The sequence below is a fragment of the Corylus avellana genome, chromosome 1 (assembly GCF_965113065.1).
Source record: "Corylus avellana chromosome 1, dhCorAvel1.hap1.2, whole genome shotgun sequence".
In the NCBI taxonomy this organism is placed as follows: Eukaryota; Viridiplantae; Streptophyta; class Magnoliopsida; order Fagales; family Betulaceae; genus Corylus; species Corylus avellana.
In genome coordinates, this window is record NC_142490.1 from 20,843,480 (window position 1) to 20,870,306 (window position 26,827).

General features: G+C 35.8%; 2 pseudogenes across 1 annotated transcript; one reads left to right on the plus strand and one right to left on the minus strand.

Annotated features, from left to right (window-relative positions):
• Nucleotides 1–8,744: 8,744 nt before the first annotated feature.
• Nucleotides 8,745–12,117, minus strand: LOC132171880 (protein STABILIZED1 pseudogene; annotated as a pseudogene).
• Nucleotides 12,118–13,045: 928 nt separating this feature from the next.
• LOC132170578 (phosphoribosylglycinamide formyltransferase, chloroplastic-like) lies at nt 13,046–16,271 on the plus strand (annotated as a pseudogene). The gene is made up of 5 exons (XR_015912922.1): nt 13,046–13,730; nt 13,945–14,055; nt 15,099–15,275; nt 15,437–15,563; nt 15,818–16,271. The product of XR_015912922.1 is annotated as a phosphoribosylglycinamide formyltransferase, chloroplastic-like (transcript).
• The last annotated feature ends 10,556 nt before the right edge of the window (nt 16,272–26,827 follow it).

Here is a 26,827-nt window from a genome sequence, read left to right on the forward strand (position 1 = left end):
AAACAAAAGTCTGATTTATAAAGATTAAATTTTCTAGAATAAGCCTACGATTTGACCGCCTAGTGGGTGACAAACTTGCTTTTGGTTACACGTGTTTAGCTTAAACAGTAGCAGGATTGAGATCCGTGAAAAGGGTTTGAGATCCGTAAAAAGGGTTTGAGATCCGAAAATTAGCTGTTCGCGGCTGCGTTCATCAAAATCAAAATAAATTCAAAGGTTCATCGGTATGCCAAAAAATAAAAATAATTTAGCTGTTAAAGTTAAATTGTTTATTGATTTAACATATTATATTATGATATGAAACGTTAGAATCAATAAAATTGTGATATTTATTATACTTAAGTCAGTGTTATACTAATGAAATCTGTTAAATTAGTAGACAAAATTTGACTATAAGGATTAATTTTTTTTTTTTGTTTTTTGGCATTTTAAGGAGCTAATTGTAAATCAGGTAAATCACAATGATTAATTTTACATTTTTTCCTTATTATTTGAAAAGTAAATTTTGAAAAAAAATAAAAATTAAGAAATGTAACATTCCTATCAAATTAGAGAATTGAGGGTTTGTTTTTTTTTTTTTTCAAAGCAAATAAGATTAGGGTACAGGGAATATAAAAAAAAAAAAAAAAAAAAAAAACCGAAAAATAGTTGAGCTCTCTAACAATAAACCCGAAACAGCAAATACAATGCAAAAAAATACAAACAAATAAGAAATGGGCCAAAAAATGGTTCGGTCCTTTGGATTTTGGTTAACATACCAAGAAATGACACTATTAAAGTGGTGTTTGAAGCAAATCAATGAGCTTATTAGCTTTGAAATACCAACACCCTCCAAAAGGAGGCGATTGAAGGAGAGACACCGAATGCATTGAGCATATATATATAAAATACAAATTAAGTTTTTTGTGCCCTTTACTAAAAAAATGGACATATTAGAATATAATACCAAATGAAATTCACGGTCACATCATCCTAGTTAGATGAGAGTTGTTCAAGTTTAACAATCTATTAAATATTATTTCTCTTGAGCTTTTATTATTTGTTAAATAAAAGTAACATTTCATTCTCATCTCTTATATCACTTTCATGTCACTTAACTAATGCAACGGTGCTCATTAGCCTTTGAATTAGTCATCATTATTTAAAGAATTAAAAGTTGATGAATATTACCACATTAACCTAATAATATAAAAATAAAATGAAAGGTAGATATTTAGAATTGCACGACAAGTATCAACTAGGTTTTCTCATCATTGTCAAAAAATAAAGAAACTTTACCTAGGCTTAATAACGACACCTCTTTCAATGGCTATTTTACAAGTCAAAAATAATAAAATAATGCCACGTGTAAAGGTCTAGGAAGATGCTTTATTTAACAAAACGTTTTTTTTAAAAGAATAATTATTTTCTTGTAGAGATCTCTAATGAAACTGTGCCTTATTCTTTCATATGGATTGTGGCCGGCCCATTGTAACTCTTGTCGTGACCAAATGCAACGAAATTTGGATCCCATTGGAAATGGGTCAATTTAGTATGCTTGGTGCTTTTTTTTTTTTTTTTTTTTTTTTTTTTTAATTTTTAGAAGAATAAAGCAATTATAATATATAGCAAAACAACGTTAAGAGCATGTTTGAGATTACGTTTAAGAAATAGAGTTTTTAAGTAAAAAAAGAGCTTTTGAACAAAAACTTCATTTTTAAGCTGTTGCCTAAAATGCTTTTTGGCCATTTTGAAGTTTTTTTGGAGCATTAAAAGCGCTTTTAATTTTTTTACCAAACAAATACTTTTTTATTCAAACGGACTCTTTGAGTGTTTAAAGTACTTTTAGGCCATTCAAACGCAATCCCAAACAGACTCTAAGCAAAAACGCTCTACAATATGCTTGGTGCTTAACAACCCAATGAGTCATATTTGTATATAAAATAGCAAATTAAAAGTTAATTTATCTATTTAAGCTAATGACTTTTAAAATTATCTATTATTTATTTATGCCATTTAAATATTCTTTTTAAAAAAAAAAAAATTATTTTATGTTATTCGTATTGTAGAGAAATAATTGGTATCAATATTTTTTTTATATGTTTTTCTATCTCATTATACAAATTGGTTATTAGATTCGTGAACTTATATAAACTCCACATAAGTCAATAGTAGACCCTACAAATTTAATAATTGATCTAATAAATTTGAAGGAGAATATAGGAGAAATATAGACAAATTATTAACACCAATCTTTTTTTTTCTTTTAAATCTCTCTAAAGATAAATGTGATTTTTAAAATTACCAATAAATTTATTAGCAATCACTATTAAGAAAAAAAAAAAAAAATGAGAAAACCTCCCAACTCCTTTAACGTCTCAAATTTATGAGATTATAGGGCATAAATAACTAGATAATTTTTTGACAAGCTTTGAGAAGTATGCACCGACTATATGTGTCATGCATTTCCCAACTCCTGCTAAGTCTTCCACACATTAAGAATAGGGCTGTTAAGTGAGCAAAGCGTCTCGCGAGCAAGCTCGGGTTCGGCTCGTGCTCGACTCGAATATTAAATGAAGTACTTCATGAACACAAATCTTAGCTCGAATATTAAACGAAGCAAGCTCGGCTCGACTCGGCTAGGCTCGTGAGCAAGCTTGTATAAGCTCGTGTGTGTGTGTATATATATATATATATATATATATATATATAAACTAAGTAATACATAATTAATTATAAATCTCATAATTATTTAAATCTTAAAATTGCATTTATATTTAAGCGTTAGAGAATGAAAAATTCTAAACCCTTCGTGATCAAAGAGAGAGAGAGCAATCATTAAAAAGACCTCGATTCAATTAGAGCAGACCCAAACGAAAGGAAGAATAATCAAGCATAAACTATTAAGGGAGATTGCAAAAGGTATAAACTATTGAAGAATCATACAGACCCAAAAACTATCACTACCTGTTTGATGAGCGAGAGTGAGAGAGTGAGAAATGAAAGTTCAGGTGGAAGATGCGCTGTGACTGATGAGGGAGATTGAGAGAGAGACGTTGAAAAAATAGTTTTTTGTAGGGGGCGTTGTCTCAATGCAGTCTAAATGCAACCTGTTAACTTGTCTCACATTGTTAAGAAAACATTAATCTCTAAGTTTGCTTATTTATAAAAAGATGCATATCCTCTCTTTTTGAAATCATATGCCTTGCTGTATTGACTCAGGCTCCATACTCGACTAGCCAGGTTAAGCAAATACTCATATGCAAACTAACTTCTTAAGCCGTTTAAGAGTACTTGAAGTTAAATTTTATTTTTTTTTAAAACAAAAACATTAAATATAAGAGCCAGGCTCGGCTCGACTTATTCTTAGCTCAAGCTCGATTTTTTTGGCTCGCCCTTGAGCTCGAATAAAATTTAAACGAGCCAAGCCTGAACAAGGGAAGCTCGCTCAAGCTCGGCTCGTTTACACCCCTAATTAACAATTATCCATACGAACAAAAAAAAAAAAAAAAAAAATTATCTATACGAAAATTAATATAATTAAAAATAACCATTTGAAAGAGTTTATAGGAATCTACCACACCTCAACAACAGCATAAAAAGAAGATCATAACAATGGAAGATTAAATCAAAAACTGTTAATTGGTTTTTTTTTTTAATCATTTACCTCTTACAACATAACCTTGAGGTTGTCGGGAGGACTGAGGAGGAATAATTGTGATAAGGTAAGACAGAGTGATTCCATTGTAATCAGAAGTGATTAGAACGAAATCATTCTTGCCTCACCTAATCAACTCATTCTTGCACGCTTTTGATTCTCGCAATCTAAACGACAACTTTTTCTCCGAACTAAAATCTGTCCCTGGTCTTTTAGAAGAAATTAATTGATATATAAAAAATAAAAATATCTAATATGAAAAAGTGAATTTTTTTTTTAAAAAAAATTTAAATAATAATAAAAAATAATTGATGTAGCATAAAAAATAAAAATATTAAAAATTTGAAATTTTTAAGAAATAATTCTGGGCCACTAATGACCTTTTGCCTAACATGCCCACAAAGATACCGACCTCTATTCAATTTGGACTAAAATCTTGAAAAAAATGCACTTTACCCCCCTAAAGTTTGGGGCGATTTTCAATTTGACTTCTAATGTTTCAATTTTTGCAATGCACCCTCCCAAACTTGCAAATTTTTTTCAATTCGACCAATGTCATCCCGAAATTTCCATATTGCTCATAATTTATTTTTTTATTTTTTATAAAAAAAAAAAAATATTTACGGCCATCCCTTTGGCTATCTGGCCATTTCTGCACCTCACAATTTTTTTTTTTTAAATAAAAAATAAAAAATTAGGGGCAATATGAAAATTTTGGGATGACATTGGTCAAATTGAAAAAAAATTGCAAGTTTGGGGGGTGCATTGCAAAAATTGAAACATTGGTGGTCGAATTGAAAATCGCTCCAAACTTTAGGGGGTTAAAGTGTAATTTTTCCTAAAATATTTGTCATTTACTATTGGGCAGTTTTATATGGGATAGGTATAAAACACCAAATGGGTTTTCTCTAAGGTTGGCACTTTAATTAGCGAACTCGACACAAACGCAATAAGTGGTTTGAGAGTAAACGGGTTGGCGAGTTAACCGAGTTCGCAGGTGAATACGTTTATACAATTTATTTATTTTTTAAGTAAATTTTAAGTTTAACTTAATTTATAGTTGACAATTTAACTTGTGACTCGTGAACTCGACACGTAATTTTAGGGTTAGAGTTTAATTTAAATAGATTCATCTCATAAACGGATTACCCGTTTAATAAACGTGTCGTGTTCGGATTGGCATAAACAAGTTGATGTGGGATAACACGAATCCGACACATGAACCCATTTTGCCTGCCCTAAATTTTTTCTCCCCTAAGCACTTTTAGGTCATTTCCATGCCCAAATGGTTTCTTTGTGATTATTCTTTAAATAGTGGGTTAAAGTTATTGTCATCTCGTATAAAATCACATCCCATACCTTCCGCTCTAGCAAGGATTTGATAAATGCTACCATCTAAAGTTCCATGGTGGCAGGTTGGATGCAGATGGAAGGATTTGCTCCTTCAAAACCCTCAACTGTCTGTCTCAAAGGAAAACAGTTGCTTGCATGTCAAGGTATTTTTTTTTATTCTTCTCTTAATCCTTCTCTCCTTCTAAATATATTTTGCTACTTTTGATTGTCAACGAAGACATGGTGCTTCTGTCATTAAGATCATATTTGCTCATTTAGGCTCCATTTGTTTTGACTTAAGATATTTTTTATTGAATTTTCTTTTTAGTATTTTATAATATTTTGCTACATAGACAACGACATGTTGATTTAGTTCTAATGAAATTTGAGGCTTTCACCTTGATTTATCATCTATATTTATTTTGTATGGTAATTGATGTCATTTGCTTGCGCTATTTAGTTTTAGTTTTGCAATCTTAATTAATTGATATTCATAGAAAGCACAATCATTTCACAATCTTCAATCTTTCTTTTTGGTGTTTACTAAATGGCATTGTTTTGGGCAGGACAAAATCATTCTTGCCTCTATTGCACTCAAGTTGGTGGTGGGCTTCATCTACAGGATCGATGCGCTCAACAACATTGTCACATATATTGCTTCTTTTCTCTAGAAAAAGAAAACATTAGAATAAATAAAAATAACAAAGACAAGACAAAATAATAATAAAAGAATTTGATTGGGTGGGCTTCACCTGCCAGATCGATGAACTCAACCTCAAGACAAGACAAAATAATAACAATAATAATAAAAGAATTTGATTTCTTATAACCTTGGTTTCAGACATTGGTTCTCTGTAATATTTGTGCATTTCACGAATTTCTTCTCTTTTGATATGCCAAGAAGCATTGTCAAAATGAAAACGATAAACTTGTTTTTCATCGGGACAACAAAAGTCTATTAACTCTTAATACGAAAGATCCTTAAGATGTGGACGTGGCCTAGAATCCATGAGATTATAGCATGCTGGGATAATGTGTTTTATTTTACAAATACCATCTTATTCTAAGTTTCCATTCAAATTATGTTCATGATTGAACTTCAATTCACATTATTTATAAACATATTAGTGTCTTTGATTTCAATCTCAATCTTAACATTGGTATATACTGATTATTCCTATTGAAAGATTATGCACTGAAAATAACATCCAAGTCTCTCTTTATTTATTTATATATATCGTTAGGCAATTTCAAATGCTTCCCTTAATGTATGAATTTGGTTATGTATACCTTGAAGATGAGTTCACTGGCATTTTTAGTTGGTCGCGAAACCATAAAGTAATTAAGCATCGACTTACAAAATTACTTATAAAAAATTCTGCTTCGACATAAGCATTAAATATCAATTTCTCAAGCCATATTTTATAATGTTACAAAGTATTTAGGCTTACAAAATATTTTATAATTTATTTTTTTGTTTACAAAGTGACGTGACACACTATAATTGAATTTATCAAAATTTGAATTCATCTCCTTCTTAATCATGTTATACTACATTATTTTGTAAGATTTTTTTTTTTTTTTTTTTGTAAGATATTTTGTAAGCCTAGCATTTGTTTGGACAAGTACTAGCTACTTGGCACAATGTGATAGACTATAAACCGCACGGACATCATATAAAATATTTTGTAAGCCTAGCATTCGCTCGTTCGAAGAAGCACTTAATTGTTTCCCTTGGTGGTTGCTGACGACACCGACATCATAGATTATAAAGTCAATATTTAAATATAAGACCAAAGCTACATGTTTAACCCCTCAAAGTTAATTTCCCTCAATAATAAGAGTAATGCTAGAAGAAAGATTTATGTCTTTTTATAATTAATGTGGCTTTTAAAATTACTATTAAATTTGTGATATATAATTATTAAATTTTAATCCAATAATAATTTTTAAAGTCAAATTAATTTTAAAAACACATGTATTTTTCTTCTAGCATCACTACAATAATAATATTCAATGAGAGGTTGAACTCACCGCCTCCACTCTTCCACCGGTAAGTTCAACCTCTCTCCGATTTACTATGCACGTGATGGACGTGAGTCCCTCCACTTGTCCTCTTTCTCCAAATAATAATGAGCAGATATGATTATCAAGAGAGATATTTATGTCGGCCTTGGATTTTCACCTACCTGTCCTATAGATTTTTATCTGCACTAAAAACAAAAGGTACGTAAAAAGGCCTCCCAAAAACAAAATTTAAATTTTTGGAAAAAAAAATATTTTAGTGTTATTATTATTATTATTATTATTATTTTTGGAAAAAATGTAAAATTAGTCGATGTAGTTTACCTGATTTACAATTAACTCCATGTGGTATCAAAATGAATTCAAAGGTCCCTGAAGTATGCCAAAAATATAATTTAGTGTCTACAATCAAATTCTGTCTACTAATTTAACAGATTTTCTTAGTATGACACTGACTTAAATAGGATAAATATCACAATTATATTGGTTCTAATGTTTTACGCTATTAGAATTTGTTAAGTCAGTGAACAAAATTTGACTGTAGGGACTAAATTATTTTTTTGGCATACCTAAGAGACCTTTGAGTTCATTTTGATACCACAAGGAGTTAATTGCAAATCAAGTAAACCATAAGGATTGAATTTATATTTTTCCCTTAATTTTTTGTTGTTGTTGATGTATTTATTTATTTATTGAAGATCATAAAAGGCTAAATTTGTTCAACATCATTATACAAGTTATTCTCTCTTTTTTTTTTTTTTTTTTAATATTTTCTTTCTTTATTCTCTCTTTTTTTTTTTTTTTTTTAATATTTTCTTTCTTTATTCTCTCTTTTTTCTCCCTTTCCAAAAAGTCAGATTAGAAATAAAAAAAATAAAAATTTAAATGAAAGTAGAGTAGATAATGGATAAATTAAATGAGTTAGACGTTGTATTGAACAAATAATAGGTTAAAAAAAAAAAAAAGTGTTTTTTAATTAGATAGTTTACATCTTACTGCTGAAAAATTGAAAATGGCTTATATATTCTTGGGCATAATTTCAGCTTTGAGATTATTGAGAATATCTTCCTCATTTAATAACGTGAAACACAGATACATGATTATTAAATTTTGATCCAATGATAATTTCTAAAGTCACATCAATTATAAAAAAGACATGCATTTTTCTTCTAGTATTACTACAATAACTCAAATTTGGGTAAATAAGTAATTTCAATACAGATACTGCAATAGAAGATTGCCATGTTGATACATTTCTACAGTACCAAGTATATTAATTCTACGCTACCGAAGCACATTGCATTTAAATGCCGTACAACCGAATTATTCTCTTTTATTTTATTTAAAGAGAAATAATAAAATTCATTCTTTCAACCATCTCCTTTTAACCATTTTCATATAATGAATGAATATGTTTGAGATCCACATTATTTTATTTTATTTTTATTTTTTTACAGTCCAAGTCTATCTCTGTATAAATACTACACAAAAAGAAGAGAAGATTGCAAGGCTACAAATATCTTTGGATTAAAATTGTAGCAAATTTAACTGACTTGAGAAAAATAATGAAAATGTTTTAAATTAGAAAGTGAAAAAAGAAAAAAAAGTTTCATAATAAATTTTTATTTAAATAATAATAAAATATGATTAATGTGACTTAAAAAATAAAATTATTTTATTTAATTTTGAAAGAAATAGTAATCAATTTTTTTGAATCCGAATAAGAATTTAAAAGACAACATTGAAATATATGAATGATTGACTTTTCAAATCTTGAAAGAATCAGTGAATTAATTACAAATAAATCATTGTAGCCGGCTATCAAATAGCCAGGCCAAGCTCATCTCAGCATTTCATGGTTTGTTTCCCATCTGTGCCGGGTTTGATCAATGTCGTAGTGTTGGTTGCTATGTCAAACTTTTTGGGCTTACTGACAACTAGTGTTTGCTATTCTCAGCTGCACTCTCTTCCTTCCCAAGTGCAACAACTACTTTCTTCAGGATGGCTTCAGTTGGTTGGTGTGAATTCTCCAAAGCCTTCGAAATTGCTTGCCATTTCTCACCATGTTTAGGTTCTGCAGCAATGCATCTCTTTAGCACATCCTTCTGGTTCTCCTCACTCCCATGCTGAAGTTCAAATTTGTAGTATAATGCCCAGAAATCACCAAAATCTGGCGCAAGCGTCACTGCCCTGTTGAGCCAAGTCCTAGCTTTATCCACCTTCCTGTCATGCCAGAACAGCTTGGCTACAGCAGCAATGACATGGGGATCATGATCACATTTCTTGAGAGCATCCATACTCTTGGATTTACGTTGGGGCCGGGGGACCATCTCAATCGAAGCCGCCCACAGAATACCACTATTGGGACTTTCCTGCAATGCCTTCGCCATCAATATATCAGCTTCCTTCTTATTGCCATGCCTCATTTCAGCTCGAACTGCCACGAGCCAGAGTTCAGGGTTCTGGGGATTCTTCTTCCTGGCCATGGTGAGGAATGCTCGAGCTTTACTCAGCCCATTCATCTTTTCCTCCAGATTAGCAAGAGAAAGCCAAAGGTGTATACAACTAGAGCAGTGCTTCAGACCCAACTCGTAAGCTTCCTTAGCTTTCTCCAAGTGACCAAGCCTCTCCTCCAGCTGTCCAAGCATCAGCCACAACTTGAAGAACGAAGGGAAGCGTTTCAACCCTTCGTCCAACAACCTCCTCTCTTCTTCAGTATTCCCCAACTCTCTCTCCACAATGGCCAATTTCATCCAGACTCTCTCCGTCCCTCCTAGCTCTCGGGCCTTAGCAAGAAGCATTCTAGCTCTCTCAGGCTCATGATTCTCAAACTCAAGCTTAAAAGCCGCAAGCCAAATCTCCTCCGAATTGGGAATCGCAGCATAAGCTTCCTGCAGGATTGCTCGTGCAGCAGGCACATCCCCAGCAAGCCACTTCTCCTTGGCACCCATAAGCCACAAAACCTCGGCCTGTGGCCGGTAAGTAACTGCCTTACGAAGCAAAGCATCAAGGGACTCCCTAGTCCCATGGCTCTTCTCAAGCTGCGCAGCTTTGAGCCAAATGCTCTTCTTGGTCAAGAACACACTTAATGCATGAGCATATATAGCTCTAGCCGTCTCAATGGACCCCCGTTTCTTACACTCCTCCGCATCTGCCACCCATGTCCTCTTCCTATCCTCCTCCTCCACTCCAATCCCAATTGTATTCCCAATAATAGCCCGGCAAGTCGCCACGGACCCGGCACACTCCGCAGCCTCGGCCTCCTTCATCCAAGCCTCCCTATCAATCTCCAACCCCTCTCTCTGCAACGCCCTTATACCTCTTTCTATGATCTTCCTCACCATCCCCGTATTCCCATTGGCCTCCTCCAACTTCGCCGCTGTTATCCAAATCGCAGGCTCCTTTGTCAGCCTCTCTCTCGCCCTATTCAACACCTTCCTCGCACTCTCATACGTCTCCAATCTTGCCAATGCCAACCACAACTCCACATGCAAGGGGCAACACTCCACAGCCCTGTGAAGCAACAACCTCGCGTCCTCCTCGTTCGCAAGCTCAACCACTGCCTTCCAGAGCCGAACGGAGTCTGGTATGCGCTCCAAACCTTTCCTCAACACCTTGCTCTTCTTGTTCACATCGTCATGTTCCAATTTTGCCGCTTGCAGCCAGAGCTTGACCGAATTCGGTATCATTTTCACCCCTCTGGCAATGACCGCCTTAGCCTCGTCGGGGGTCGCCAGCCTACAGGCCTCCAGCCACACGTCCTCGCTATTCGGGCACTCACAGCCCTTCTGCATCAGCTGCCTCGCAGCCGCAATCTTCCCAGCTACCTCCTCCAGCCTTGCCGCTGCAATCCACCCCGGTGGGTGCTTCGGATTCGTCTGCGTCACGCTCTTGAGTAACAATCGAACCTTCTTGGTGTACGAAATCTCGGCGTCGCTCGTGATCTTCATGCTCTTCAAATCGGTGAGATAGCCTTTCGGATCCACGACGGTTTGTCCTGACACCGAATCTGACAACCGATCGAGTTTCAACGACAGCACTGTGCCTCTTCCTTCGCCGACGGCGGTCAAATCCGTGACCGGAGTTTGCGACCAGGGCGTCTCGGTGCCGCTGGCAGAACGGCTCTTCGGGTCCAATGCGGTGACGTGCTCTTTCTCCTGCCGAGCTTTTTCCAAAAGAGTGTCTGGCACCGGGACGAAGCTCTTGAATCGCTTCTTCTTGTTCCGGAGTGAGTAGTCTCCGATTTCGGGGATGCTCTCCCACTCCTGCGCCGATACAGTGTACAGCTTCCTCTTGAGATCGGCAAACTGCTCGGTGATCTTCGGGTTTGAAGCTCGGTACTTCTCGATCTCCTCCTTCAACCTGGCTTCCCTCCGGTCCTTTCGGCGAGAGTCCATGCGCTTGTCGATGGCCTCCCAAACGGCGTCGGCCTCCTTGTCGTCCTCGTCGTACTCGGTGGAGGCAAAGAGACCGACATCGTTTCCTTCGAACTCGTCGAATTTCTGGTTCTCGTCATACCACTTGTCTTCGGCGTCGTCGTCCTCGTCGGGCTTCCCGCGGCCCCGGCCCTGCCCGGGAGGCCCGCCGACGGTGGCGGCGGATCGGTCGGGGAGGTCCGGGGCAGCGCGGGCGGGTCCAATATCGGATCGGGTGGTGAAGCCCGTGGCGCCACGGCCGAGACCAGCGACATAGTTGGGAGGGGGCTTGGAGTTGAGGAACTCGACCTTGGGCGGCTGGGATCCACCGAGGAGAGGGACGTGGAGGGTGAGGGTGGAGAGCGGGGTGACGTTAAGGCGGGAGAGGAGGACGGCGTCGTGTTGAGGGGGTAGAGGGTTGGAGTGGGAGAGGAAGAGGCGGTGGAGGAGGTGGGTGTGGTGGTGGATGGAGAGCTTGAGGGAGTGGAGGGTGGTGGTGGATGGGTCTAGGGTTAGGGTTAGGGTTTTGTGGGTTGGGAGTGTGATGAACACCATGATTCTCGATCAAACTCTGCGTTTGGATTTGGGGCAGCGGCTGGAGTGAAATTAAATTTACCAAAAAAAAAAAGAAAAAAAAAAGCCTAAAAATGATTGTGTAACATGTCTCTTTATTTAAAGAAGTGATTCCTAAGAGAGTTGTTATGAGAGTAGAATTATAAAACAGAGAGACGGATTTGGCTTACATGCTGTTATTAAAATGACAGCATATATGCTGTAGTTAAATTAATGGTCAAGATTGAATTTTTCAAAATCTCTTTTTCATTTTCTCTCTCTTATTAAATGCTTATAAAAGTAAGTCAACTTTAAAATTAAATCTTGACCGTTGATTCAATTACAGCATACATGCTGTTATTTTAATAACAACATGTAAGCCGGATCCGAGAGAGACTACTTGCAAGTATGTATTTTATAAAGCTCTTGAAGTATTTGAACTTTGAAGTTATCAAGTCTTTACCTTATCCTAGAGTAGAGTAGTTTAATAAATATCTTAGAGTAATAGTAGTTTAATTACTTAAGGAGACTTAGCAGTTTATATTATTTTGTGTCTTGAGAATGTTTTAAATAAAAGACTTTAAAGAGCATTGAATGAAAATTGTTTCACATTTAAAAGTGTGAAGATTTTGTTGGCATTTATAAGAAACAACAAAGCTATTAAATAAGCTATGCTAGGGTACACCCTAGTGCATGTTATAGTACGGTGCGAAATACCGAACACACACGCACATGCGCGTGGTGTGAGCCGTAGGGCGCTAGTGGCACCTTGATGACGCACTTAGCATCGGATCTCGAAACAATCTAATCATGACCATTCATTTTTGGAGGGTCAAGATTGTTCGATCTAGTGATTTGTATTTTTATCTTTTCATTATATCCTTATTTAAGGACGTTCAATCAATAAAGAACAAGTCATAAAATTAATCAGAATATAAGGTTTAAGTTCTCATAACCTAAATTCTATTCAATTTAAATAATTTAAATATTACGTGTTCACGTAACACTGTCCATGAATCATATATTTTCTAATTTTTTGTTTAGGTTTTTTGCACATAAAAGATGTCAATGAGACATATTTTTCCATTTTTATGAGTAAAATTTCTGAACTCAAAAGAAATTCTACTTTCACGATAGAAGCAATTAGTTGGTCAATGGTCATTTTCTGATGCTAGATAGATAAATCAGTATAAAAACCCACCGCCACCGCCACCGCCACCGCCACCGCCCAGGCTAAACGCCACAGCCACCGCCGTTTTTGTTTCAAGCTTTGCTGTTGAACAGAAAACCCACAAAAAAACACTGTCAAATTATCACCAATTATTTTCCCTATTTTATCTTTTCCAATTAATAAAACTCTTTTGAGCTCTATTTTATCGGTATTTCAATGGAAATCCAGAGCTTGCTTTCTGGGTTTTGCTCAAACCCAACGATCCCACCAGTCCTAAACACCAAAAAGCCATTCTTTGTGGCGTCACCGCCTATTTCTTCAACTTCTTTCTCTCAACCCCGCAAATGGGTCTCGTATAGAACCTGTCATTCTGTTCCGCAAAGGGTGTGGTCTAAGCAGATATTGAAATGTAAAAACGGTGTAGAAAATGTAGAGAATGATGCTATTTCTCAAGGGAAATATTTGAAAAATGGGGTTAGAAGGAAAAAGCTAGCGGTTTTCGTCTCCGGTGGTGGGTCGAACTTCAGGTTCATTCATGAAGCTTCTCTTCGTGGATCAGTTCATGGAGACATCGTTGTTTTGGTCACAAATAAACGCGGTTTTCTCTCTTATCTTTATATGGTTCTGATTTTATTATTTTGATCGTCTTTTTGGGCTTGAAAGTCGTTATTTTTAATTGCTTACGAACTGTAAAATAGTGGAAATTTTCTGTAATTCAATAAAGTTAATAATTTTTTGAACTGCTGTCTAAGGAAGAGCATAATGGAATCCCAAAGCAGCATTCATGTGTGTTATTTTCCTTTGTATGGCAGGCTGTGGAGGGCAGAGTATGCAAGAGATGAGGGCATCCCAGTTGTTTTGTTCCCTAAAACAAAGGAGGAACCTGACGGACTCTCCCCAAGCGACCTTGTATCTGTTCTTAGGTAAGGCCCTTCTCCCAAAAATGAAATATTTATGTCGGGCTGTCTTTTTTTTTTTTTTTTCATTTATTCCTGGTAGATTCACTAGTAAGAAGGTTCTTGATTTTTGCTCAGCAAGAAGTTTGTATGAAGAAACCCAAATTAGATTAATTATTGCTATACAATCTCTTACATTCTCTGCCACAGGCAGTGGATAAACTATTCAATAAAGGAGAATACAATTTAGTCTAATTTTTGTTATGTGAAGGAAGTCTGTTAGATCAACCATTAACAAAGATGTTCCTTGTAGCCAATCCTTGAGATGCATGCCATGGATTTTGAATTCTTAATGTAACTTGTCAACTGTGCATCCTTTTTTGTGCTGCCACTATATAGCTTGATCTTACCCATCTAAATTGTGTTTTCTTGGGGTGGCTGATCTCATTTAGGCTTAATCCTAGAGGACTTGTAGCTTCTGCCTGTTACTTAGAAGAATTGTTCCTTTATGTAACCCCTGTCAAGTACTTGATGAGATCCACTCATATCGTAAGCAGTTTCCAGGAAATTATTTGGTTGCCCCAAAATTCTGTACGTTGAAATTCATAAAAATCAAAAACCCCAAAGCCCACAAGTTGAGAAGGCAGCTGATCAAGGTCAGAATTGGTGAATTAATTTGGACTTTGCTACAGTGAAACTGAAGTTTGGACTTTCTCTGTCTCTTTGGGTACAACTTTTCATGGACCAAATACAGGAAAATATGGAAAAAAAAAATTCTGGAAAATATTTTAAGCTGGAATATATAGAGCCTTAAGTCCGGTTTTTGTGCTAGTGGTTTAAATATGCAAAGGTCAAAAGAAAAATGTATCAAAATCACATCAGGAAAGAACAGTCTATATAAGATGGCTGTGATATCCTTCTTCTTTAATACTTGTAGTTAAAAGATGCCTGATTCTTGGAAGTGATTTCTTTAATTTCATAAGCCAAGGAAATATGTGAAACAAAAGGAAAGATTGTTGTGTTGAAATGGTACAAAAATATATTAACATTTGTCGTGTTATCATATTCAGGAGATTTGAGGTTGACTTTATACTCCTAGCGGGATACCTAAAACTTATACCGGTGGAGCTAATCCGAGCTTATCCCAGATCCATAGTAAACATCCATCCATCACTCATTCCAGCTTTTGGAGGCAAAGGGTATTATGGTATGAAGGTGCATAAGGCAGTCATTGCTTCTGGAGCAAGGTAGGTTGCAGCATTTGATGTCATATATCTAAACAAATATTGTCTCCTGACCAAGCATAAGGGATTTGCCCATTTTTATCCAACTTTTTTATTTCCATTAATTATAGTGTATATGAAGAGAAGTCCAAATATTATGGTTTTGTTCATTTGTGCTTGGTTAGATACTCAGGTCCAACAGTTCATTTTGTTGATGAGCACTACGACACTGGGCGTATCCTTGCTCAACGTGTTGTCCCTGTGCTTGCTAATGACACTGCAGAGGAGCTGGCAACACGAGTTCTTCGAGAGGTAATGTGATTTTAACTCTAGGCGTATCATAATTTTTCCTCATCTATCTCTCTCTCTCTCTTGAGGGCGTCTTAGGTTTTTCCTATGCAATAAAGTTGAGAAAACCTGAATCATTAGTCATTTGTCAACAGTTTTAACTTTGGGACAATAGTAACACCAAGTTCTGGCTGGTTCCTATTAAATGATTTTGTGACATCTTTATTGGGTCGGATTCCTTTTTGTGACATCTTTATTGTTTATTTTTTTCAATTTAGGAGCATGGGCTATATGTGGAGGTGGCAAAAGCATTGTGTGAAGAGCGGATAATTTGGAGGGAAGATAGTGTTCCTGATCTCATCCGGAGCAAAGAAAACCCAAGTGAGTTCAAGTAGCAGAACCAAACATCAGCAATTTCTACTTTTTGTTAGGGTTTAGGTTTTTCTCTATCACTTTTGCCAAGTCTCAATGTATATGCTAACATACTTGAATACATTTCTATACCCGGAATTGAGAAGAAAAAAAACTCCTTCCCAGCCGATTAAGGGGGAAAAAGGGAAAGGAAGAAAAAGAAGAAGGAAGAGGGTAACCATTTTAAGTAACATGGTTTCTGTTCCATTATGTATGACTGAATTGCCTTGCACTTGAGTTTTGTTATGTTGTTAGACCATTGTTGTATGTGCAACAGGCGGAGTTTTATGACCGACATCTGAGTTCAAACTTTGATTTTTCTTTTTTGGGTCATCTCCTCTTTGAAGAGGATGGTTGTATAAATATCATGAGTAATGTTCATCTTCGCACCAATTTATTACACTCATATCGCGTTGGCTGACAGGTCATGTTTTAAATGGCTTACAATGTGCTATGCTAACCGGTATGATATGAGTGCTATAAATGAGTGTGAATAGTAACATTTACTCAAATATCATAGTGTTTGCAAACTCGTGTCTGAGTACTTTTTAAGTAAATTTCTACCCAAATGTTGTTGGCCTATTGGGAATAGTCGAGACTGCATTTTAGTGATAAAGGAGAGAAAACAATACACGTGAAGATGTTAATTTGTCATTATGTCATCATAAAATAAGGTTACAATTTATGTACTTCTCCAGTTAATTTTTCATCTTATGAATGATGGTGACCACACCAACTAAAAAAATAAAGTTTATTTTTTTTGCAATTTGTTTTGTGACCATAAAGTTTGTTTCCTAAAAAGAATATGAAGTGCATCCTTAAAATTTTATACAGTTAATCATTATGCTAACTTTAACGTTTTCTAAGTTAATTCTCTGGTTTTTACATTTAACTTGAAGGAGAATTAGGGTTGAGCAAAGTCACCGACATTACCGACCGCAATAAGTTGGTGAAATTTTCGACTTTATTGACATTTTGGCGAAACAAAAATTTTTCTATTGACACCAACATTACTGATTGACGCTCAGCCCTAAGGAGAACCATTGATTTTGTTATTTTACAGTTTAAGGCTTAGATTCAAATATTGGGATGTATAAAAAAAAAAACAATACAATGATCAAGATCATATCCTTCAGAATTTTTTAAGTAGTCTATTTATCGTTTTTAAAATAACAGTTGAAATTTAATAAAAATTACATGATAAAATATAACAGGAGGAAATGTAACATCAGAAAAAGGACGAATTAAGAGCCAAAGGGAAGTTTTGTGACTATATTTGGTAGATGAATGAATTTCCCAATCACTCTACTTTTCGAAATAAATCAAAGCAAGAACAGCAAAAGGGCAAAAGAGTATCACACTCGGTCGTGACCCTTGTAGGTGCCTTCATTCCGTAGGGTGACGAAAAGCCGACTCCCAAAACAAGTGAAACTCAGCCTCAAAAGTTTTTCTACAAAAAACAATACGATCTCTGTCCACTTTGGTATTATGAATCATCTCACGCATGAGAACAATCGCAGAAAAATAATCTTTAATGGCTGCCTCAGTTAACAGTTTGTAAGGGGTTGCAAGCACTCGTATAACTTCAACCAATTGCACAAACAACGGCGGTTTGTCGACACAGACGTACTTGACATCTTCAGGAAACCTAGTGTCCACAGAAAAGGGGACGCCATTGACAAAGCATCAATTAGCCTTGTGCGAGCTGCAGACACGGTGAAACTGTCATCAAAATTTACGATACATAAATCATGTAATACAGTAACGAATGAGCTAAACTTAACCCAACGAAAGCACCGAGAATTCTCTATCTCCGAACCAGGCGCATAGCGAGAGCAAGCCATATCCTTCACAACTGGCCACGGTGATTCAAAAAGAGTAGTACAAGTAGCACAAGTACAGCATTACAACTAGATTGAAACACTCGCCACAACCTGCACAGAGCAGGAGAACGGTCCTTTGGTGAGAGGGAAGAAGAGGGAAGAGAAAATGGAAGATGGGGGTGAAAACAAAAGGATTTCGCTAATGTCAATTTATAGGGGGAGAAGCTCAGATCTGGTGTTTGTCAAGTGGGAAGCAGAAGCATGGAGGCTGGAGCCCGTTTCCGTAAAGAGCTTTTGAATAATAATAATAATAAAAGGCCTGATGTTATACAAAGGAAAAATGAGATGGAAAAAGTAGCCGAAAGAAAGAAAAGAGAAAGAAACAAAAAAAAGTCGTCGGAAATGTGAAAGAAACGATACGAGCTGATTGCTCCGTTTGGCATTGGATTCCTTTGACAATGGACAGCACAAAAGTGTAGATTTGTGCCAAAACCCTACCAAACAACTCTTTTTTTTTTAAATTTTTTTTTTTTTAAGCTACCAAACAACTCTTAACAATAAATAACATTCTCTCTAGAAGCCTTTCATCTTCTCTTTCCTTCGAGAAAAAAAAAATTAAGGAGTGAAGATCTAGATTTAGGGTTGTGGGTTTTTTTAATTTATTTTTATTTTTTAGTTCTCCTAGCTTTCGGGTTGAGGACTAATAGATCGGTGTGGGGTCTATCTCTCACAGTTAAATTTTTTTTTTTTAGTTTTTTATTTTTTTATTTGAGATACCTATGTTCTAGATTTAGTCTGCACGAATTAGATCTATTCCTCCATTGTAATGTACAAGGGTTAGCAGAAACTTGAAGTCATTTTTATGACTTTGTAACCTCATAGCGAGATTTGTAAGCAAATCCGAGCTTATCCCATATCCATAGTAAACATCCATCCGTCACTCATTCCACCTTTTGGAGGCAAAGGGTATTATGGTATGAAGGTGCATAAGGCAGTCATTGCTTCTGGAGCAAGGTAGGTTGCAGCATTTGATGTCATATATCTAAACAAATATTGTTTCCTGACCAAGCATAAGGGATTTGCCCATTTTTATCCAACTTTTTTATTTCCATTAATTATAGTGTATATGAAGAGAAGTCCAATTATTATGTTTTTGTTCATTTGCGCTTGGTTAGATACTCAGGTCCAACCGTTCATTTTGTTGATGAGCACTACGACACTGGGCGTATCCTTGCTCAACGCGCGTGTTGTCCCTGTGCTTGCTAACGACACTGCAGAGGAGCTGGCAACACGAGTTCTTCGAGAGGTAATGTGATTTTAACGCTGGGCGCATCATAATTTTCCCTCATCTCTCTCTCTCTCTCTCTCTCTCTCTCTCTCTCTTTAGGGTGTGTTAGGTTTTTCCTGTGCAATAAAGTTGAGAAAACCTGAATCATTAGTCATTTGTCAACTGTTTTAACTTTGGGACAATAGTAACACCGAGTTCTGGCTGGTTCCTATTGAATGATTTTATGTCTTTTGGTGCCAAATGATAGAATAACCTCTAAGCTCACCGATCCTCCATCCATGATTGTCTGAATCCCAGACCTGTGTCTTTGGAAGGAGGAGAAATACCCTCTTGAATGATAAAATTACAGGATTCTTGGGCATAAACTTTCCACTTGGGTGTGATTCCTTTTTGTGACATTTTTATTGTTTTTATTTTTTATTTTTATTATTTATTTATTTATTTTTATCAAATTAGGAGCATCGGCTACATGTGGAGGTGACAGAAGCATTGTGTGAAGAGTGAATAATTTGGAGGGAAGATAGTGTTCCTCTCATCCGGAGCAAAGAAAACCCAAGTGAGTTCAGGTAGCAAAACAGAACATTAGAAATTTTTGCTTTTTGTAGGGTTTAGCTTTTTCTCTATCACTTTTGCCTAGTCTCAATATATATACTAACATACTTGAATACGTTTTTATACCCAAAATTGAGTAAAAAAAAAAAAAACTCTCCTACCTAGCCGATTATTGGGGAAAAAGGGAAAGGAAGAAAAAGACGCAGGAAGAGGAAAACCATTTTTAAGTAACATGGTTTCTGTTTCATTATGTATGACTAAATTGCCTTGCACTTGAGTTTTGTTATGTTGTTAGACCATTGTTGTATGTGCAACAGGCAGAGTTTGAAGATTTTTGTATAAATATTATGAGTAATGCTTTCTTTGCACCCATTTATTACATTCATATCGTATTGGTTGATGTGTCGTGTTTTAAGTGACTTACAATGTGCTACACCTGCCGGCCAATATAAAATGAGTGTAATCAATTGGGTATGAAGAGTAGCTTTTACTCAAATATCATGGTGTTTGCAAACTCGTGTTTTAAGACTTTTTTATGTAAATTTCTACTCAAATTTTTTTGTTGGCGGAGCGAGATGTTAATTTTTCATCATTATGTCATCCTAAAATAAGGTTACAATTTATGTACTGTTCCAGTTCATTTTTCACCTCATGTATGATGGTGTGTCCACACCAAAAAAAAAAAAAAAAAAAAAAAAAAAAAGTTTATTTTGTTCACAATTTTTTTTGACGGGAGACCTTTAAAAAAAAAAAAAAAAAACGCATATAAGACTCAAGCAGGCAATTACTTTTTTTTTTTTTTTTTTTTTTTTAAAGTGTCACCATGATATTCAATCTGGGTTCAATTTTAAATTGTGCACAAACATGTGGAATGTAACTCCAGAAAAGGGAAGACGTAAATAGAGCCAAAGTAAAGTTGTGTGATAAAAACAAGTCGATCGTGACTTGATTTTGCACATGAATTTCCTCATCAATCTCTCTACTTTTCGAAATAAATCAAAGCAAGAACAGCAGAAGGACAAAGGGTAATCACACTCAAGAACTGCATGGGTCATTATATAATAATGGCTAGGAATATTACGTAACATAAAAGAAACAAACTTCAAAAAGATAACATAGTAGACCATCTTCATTCTTCAACAACGCTTCAAATTTATAATCACGGAGTCCACCATCTCAACTGAAACTCAGCCTCAAAAGTTTTTGTGCAAAAGACTACACGATCAGCTCCGTCCCCTCTGGTATTATGAATCAGCTCACGCATTCGAATTATCGCAGAAAAATAGACTTTAATGTCTGCCGCAATTAACATTTTGTAAGGGGTCGCAAGCACCCGTATCACTTCGGCCACTTGCGCAAACATTTGCGGTTTGTCGACACAGACGTACATGTCATTTTCAGGGAACCTATCGTCACTGCTCATGCAAAATGGGACTTTTGATGACAAAGCAACCATTAGCTGCTTGCGAGCTTCACTCAAGTTGGAACTGTTATCAAAATCCACGACAGACAAATCATTTAATATTGTACAGAATAAGCGAAGCTTAACCCAACGAAAGGACCGACAAAACTCTATCGGCCAAGAAGGCAAGTGATAAAAGCCAGGCATATTCTTCACAGTTCACAACTGGCAACGATGATAAAAAAGAGTAATATAAGTAGGAGAAGCAGAACATTACAACTAAATTTAAACTTTGACAAATACCCACCACATCACTCACCAGAACTTGCACAGAGAAGGAGAGGGCTTCTTTGGCGAGAGGAAACAAGATGTCTGGCGGTGAAAACAAAAGGATGTTGATAACGTCAATTTATAGGGGGAGATCGAAGCTCAGATATGTGTTCGTCAAGTGATAAACATAACATTGGCATATGGATTAACAATCATCTGTTCAAGGTCTTACAAATCCTAGCAGTTCCTGGCCTACTTTTCCAAAGCCACGATATAAACCTTTAAATTCTTGCAACTTTTAGACGAATTGATTTTCATTACTCTTATCACACAAAAAATGCCTACATATGCAGGTAAGATATAACAAATGGACAAATTTCACAGAAACAAAGTGGAGAAGAACCTCACCAATGTGGATCATTGTCAGAGGGAATTCCCAGAAAAAGAGACGCAATAATCCCAAGGCATGTGCCAATTTGACATAAGGTTCCTAGTGAACCTCTATATTTTGTAGGAGCAACCTACAATAGATACAGTCAAAATAAGATGAGTAAAAAACTAAATGCGTATGATTCTAAAAATTCCTCACTCCAGATCCACTAAAGAAATACTGAGTACAGAAGTATGCTCACAACACAACACAATAATCAAAATAAAAAAACCAATCCTAAAATTAAGCATACATGTTAATCATATAAAGTCAGGAAGGAGCAAGAGTTTTTGAATAATAATAAGGAAAAAATATAAAAAAGCCCCATAAACTATTAGTCGTTTTTGATTTAGCTCCTTAATGTTTCAAAAGTGATAAAGTAGCTCCCAAAACTATCAAACTGTTGCATTTTGGCCACTCCGTTAGTCAAAACTGTCAGTTTGGATAAAAAATGTCAAACGACGTCGTTTTGTTACGGGTAAGTTACTACAATGCCCTTTTATGAAAAAAAAAATTAAAAATTAAAACAACAAGCAAAACGGCACCGTTTTGTCCTCTTCTTCTCTTTCTCTCCCACTCATCTTCCTCCACCAGCGGTCCCGCTACTGAATCCACAGTATTTAGCTTATTTACTAAAGAAATTTTTGTTCTTCTACATTCACCGCAAATAGAGAGAAAGAAACCTGAAGTACGAACTGAGTGCAGAACCCCAAAAATGCAGAAGAACAAAACTGATTTCCTCTGCATTTGTTCTCCTGCATATTTGCTTGCTTCTTCTGTTTCAAAATCACACCCCAAAATCCTTACCCTGGTTCTAAGGTACTGGTGAGCGAGAGTGAGAGAGGGGAAATAGAAGAAGAGAAAAAACGGTTGGCGATCACGGAGAGAGAACCACGTCGCAGATTGACGATGGCGTGGATTGGCGATCGCAGAAGCAGCAGGTCTCTGCCGGAGAGTGCTTGGCAAACCTGCGGTGGGGTCGGCAACCTTGAGAAGTGAATTGGTGAACCTTAGGAAGCGAGGTTTGGCAAACTTAAGCTGAGACCGCGGGTGCTGGCGAAACTGCAGGTTTGCTGGCGGGATTGAAGTTTCACTGGCGAGACCACTGGTCCGCAAGTTCGCACCGATCTGCGCAACTGTGCCTGGCTTCCAGCATCCTTTCTTCATTCTTCTGCAAAAGAAAGAGAAAAATGGCCTTTGACAAACCTTAGGGAGTGAGGCCTGGTGACCTTGATGGTGACCTGTGGCAAGATTTGGCGAGCTTGAGCCGATGTTGAATACTATGGATTCGGTGGCGAGACCGCTGGTCGGTGCCCGTTGATTTGGATGTCGTGGGAGAGTGTGGCAACCTGATGAAGTATTTTGGCAATTTTGGGGTGTGATTTTATGCACAGTGGTCCGGTGGAGGAAGATGAGTGGGAGAGAAAGAGAAGAAGAGGACAAAACGGCGCTGTTTTGCTTGTTGTTTTAATTTTAATTTTTAATTTTTTTTTTCATAAAAGGGCATTGTAGTAACTTACCCATAATAAAACGATGTCGTTTTGCATTTTCTGTCCAAACTAGGGGTGTCAAAAATAACCGAAAAATCGGAACCGGGACCGGGAAACCGGGAAACCAGGGACCCGGTTCCGGTTCCGGTTGCAAAAAATAAAAAAACCGGGACCCCGGTTCTAGTCCCGGTTTCTGGCACCAGGTAAAAACCAGGAAAACCGGAACCGGGTATTATTTTATTAAATAATATATATATATTGTCTTTGTAATATGTTTGTGAACTATTTTTATTGTGAGTGTATTTCTTTTGATTGGTAGATTATTTAAATACTTGTTTTATTTTTTATTTTTTTGGGTTTTGAATTGTTGTAGTAAGGGGTATTTATTTCTTGTGCATGTTGGTTTATTTACATACTTGTTTTTACTTTTTATTGTTTAATATTTTTTTTATGTATCTAATTTAAAATGATTTTTAGGGTATTTTAAAAAATTTGAATTTTTATTTCTTAGTCTCATATAGGCAAAAACATTGATTTTTTAGGATTTTTAGGCTTTTTTAGATTTATTTTTTAATTATTTGGAACAATCACAATAAAGCATCTTTAATTTAGACAAAAAGATTAATAGCTTTTTTTTAAATGAGCTAACTTATGAAAAAAATAATGGGCTTATTTTAGGCCCAATACCTAAAATAAGCCCCAAACAATAATTTTTTTCAAAAACCGGTTATCGGACTGGGTAAAACCGGTTCCGGTTCCAGTTTCCCAAAACAGAGAACCGGGGTACCCCAGTTCCGGTTCCGGTTTTGGCAAAAAACCGAAAAATCGGACTGGGTTGACACCCCTAATCCAAACTGACGATTTTGACTAACGGAGTGGCCAAAATGCAACAGTTTGGTAGTTTGTGGGACTTTTTTATATTTTTCCCTAATAATGAAATGCCATTGGTGCAATATAATGATGTAGCGGAAGATTAAGGTAGCTAACCAAAAAAGCAGCGTCTTTGATTCTGTAAGGAGAAGCGTCTTCGTCTTCTACGTAAAAGATAAAACACGCAGAGTATTTGAGAGAGAATTCACTGATTTGATAATAATTCAATTGGTTGAGTTTTACATAATAAGCTAGTCTATTTATAGAAGAGAAACACTTGTAGAGAAAGTAAACCTAATCTTAGTAGTAATAGTAAACCTAATCCTAGTGAAAATAATTAAAGCAAATCTAACCCTATTAAGGAAAGGAAATAAAGTTCTAATAAAATAAAATAAAATCCTAATATAAAATTGACAATGAGCGAGAATTGTGACAATTTTCGGTAAAAGATAAAATATTTTCCATTGACTATTATTTTATGTCGCACTAAATACTCGAAAATACGAAAAACATTTTCCGTAAATCATTTTACGGCGAAACGAACGGAGCCTTAATTTAAAATAAGAAAACAATCTGCGATTTCTATAAGAGCATTCCTATTAAACCCTTTAAATTTGGCTTTTCTTTAAAAATTTGAAAAAAATTCACAAAAAAGAGTCATTTAATAAATTCTTTATTCTATTTCAAATTTAACTTTGATAAAAAAGGCTCTCCAAATACCAAGTGTCAAAAAGTGAAAGTTATTTAGTTTTTTAATAATAAGAGTAATGCTAGAATAAAGATTTATGTCTTTCTAAAATTTACATGATTTTTAAAATTACTATTAAATTTATGATATGTAATTATTGAATTTTGATCAAATGGTAATTTCTAAAGCCACATCAATTATAAAAAAGACATACATTTTTCTTCTAGTATTACTACAATAATAAAACTCAAATTTGGGTAAAGAAGTAATTTCAATACAGATATAGTAATAGAAGATCGCCATGTTGATACATTACTATGGTACAAATATATTAATTCTACGCTACCAAAGCACATTGCATTTAAATGTCGTACGGCCGAATTATTCGCTTTTTTTTTTTTTTTTTATTTAAAGAGAAATGATAAAATTTATTCTTTCACCCATCTCCATATAGTGAATGGATGAATCCATTATTGAATATGTGTGAGATCCACATGATATTAAATTTACAAAAAAAAAAAAAAAAAAAGGCTAAAAGATGATTGTGTAACTAACATGCCTCTTTATTTAAACGAGTGATTCCTAAGAGAGCGGTTAATTCTCACTATTTTATGCTATGAGAGTAGAATTATACAGCAGATAGACTACTTGCAAGCATATATCTTATAAAGCTCTAGTAGTATTTAAAGTTATCAAGTCTCTACCTTATCCAAGAGTAGAGTAGTTTAATAAATATTTTAGAGTAATAGCAGTTTAATTACTTAAAGAGACTTAGCTAGTTTCAATTGTTATCCATTAGTTAGCACTTTCGTTTGTATTTATATCTTTTCATTGTATCCTTATTTAACCAAGTTCAATCAATAAAGAATAAATCATAAAATTAATCTCTTACATATTACATGTTTACAAAATGATTCACGTAACACTGTCCATGAATCATATATTTTCTAATTTTTTGTTTAGGTTTTTTGCACATAAAAGATGTCAATGAGACATATATTTCCCCCCCTCTCAAAAAGTATCAAAATATCTACACACTCCCTTCTCTCTCCTGAAGCCTCCATTTTCGGCCAAGCTTGAGGAGGAGGGAAAGCCTCCTAGTTGCCCTCCTCCTCACTCTTTTTGCAACATCCAACATCTCTTTCTTCTGAGTTTCTCTCTTCTTAAGAGAACTTTTTTACTTCTAGAGTTTTTTCTAGATTTACCTATTGTCTTTGACGATTTACCCCTGACCCTCAAAAAACTGCAGCAACAAAGGATCGCCTCCCCCCGCTTCCGCCATGCCATGGAACGTCTTCTCCATCGCTCCACCGGCCGGATCTGTGTAGGCTTGAAGAGTGGCTTTTTCAAAGTCCAATCTACTTCTCTCCATCAGCTCCAGTCAAACACGTGCTTATCCTCCACCTTCGCCGGCGTTCCAGCTCTCCGGCGAACTCCTTTGTGGCTCCTTTCAACCACCACGTGCCGGGGCGTAGTCCACACACTCCTGCGTGTGGATCTAACGCTCCGGCGTGTGGGTCCCACGCACTGTGTAGTGGCCGCCGAAGCCTCCCTCCGTTACAGCTGTTATGTTTTAAGTTTTTTTATGTTACTTTATGTAACTTTCTGTAATTTTCTTTGGCTTTGTTGCTTAGTTTTTATCCCGATCTGTTTGGTCTTCAGATTCTTTGTCTATGAAGTGGATCTTTTTTCCTTTTCTTTTTGGTTTCTTTTTGAAAACTTTTTTTCCACAGTTTTTAGGAAGCCTATTTAGATGTTTGATAGGGGTTTTCGAACTTCCTGTGGTAGTATCCATCACCAATATGCGCTGCGGTAAGAGTTTTTTCGAGCTGCATTTGCATCTTTCTTTTCTGTTTCTGATCTCATTCATGTTTTTTGAGATCTGACCGGTTGGAATTTTAGTTAGCTTGTTTGTTTTATTTTCTGTTCTCCTTGTATTCCTCTTTGTTTGAATGAATGTTGGTTTGTTAAGAAAAAAAAAAAAAAAAAAAAACACATGTTTTTTCCCTTATGAGTAAATTTTCTAAAGTCAAAGAAAATTTAAAACATCTACTTTCACGATAG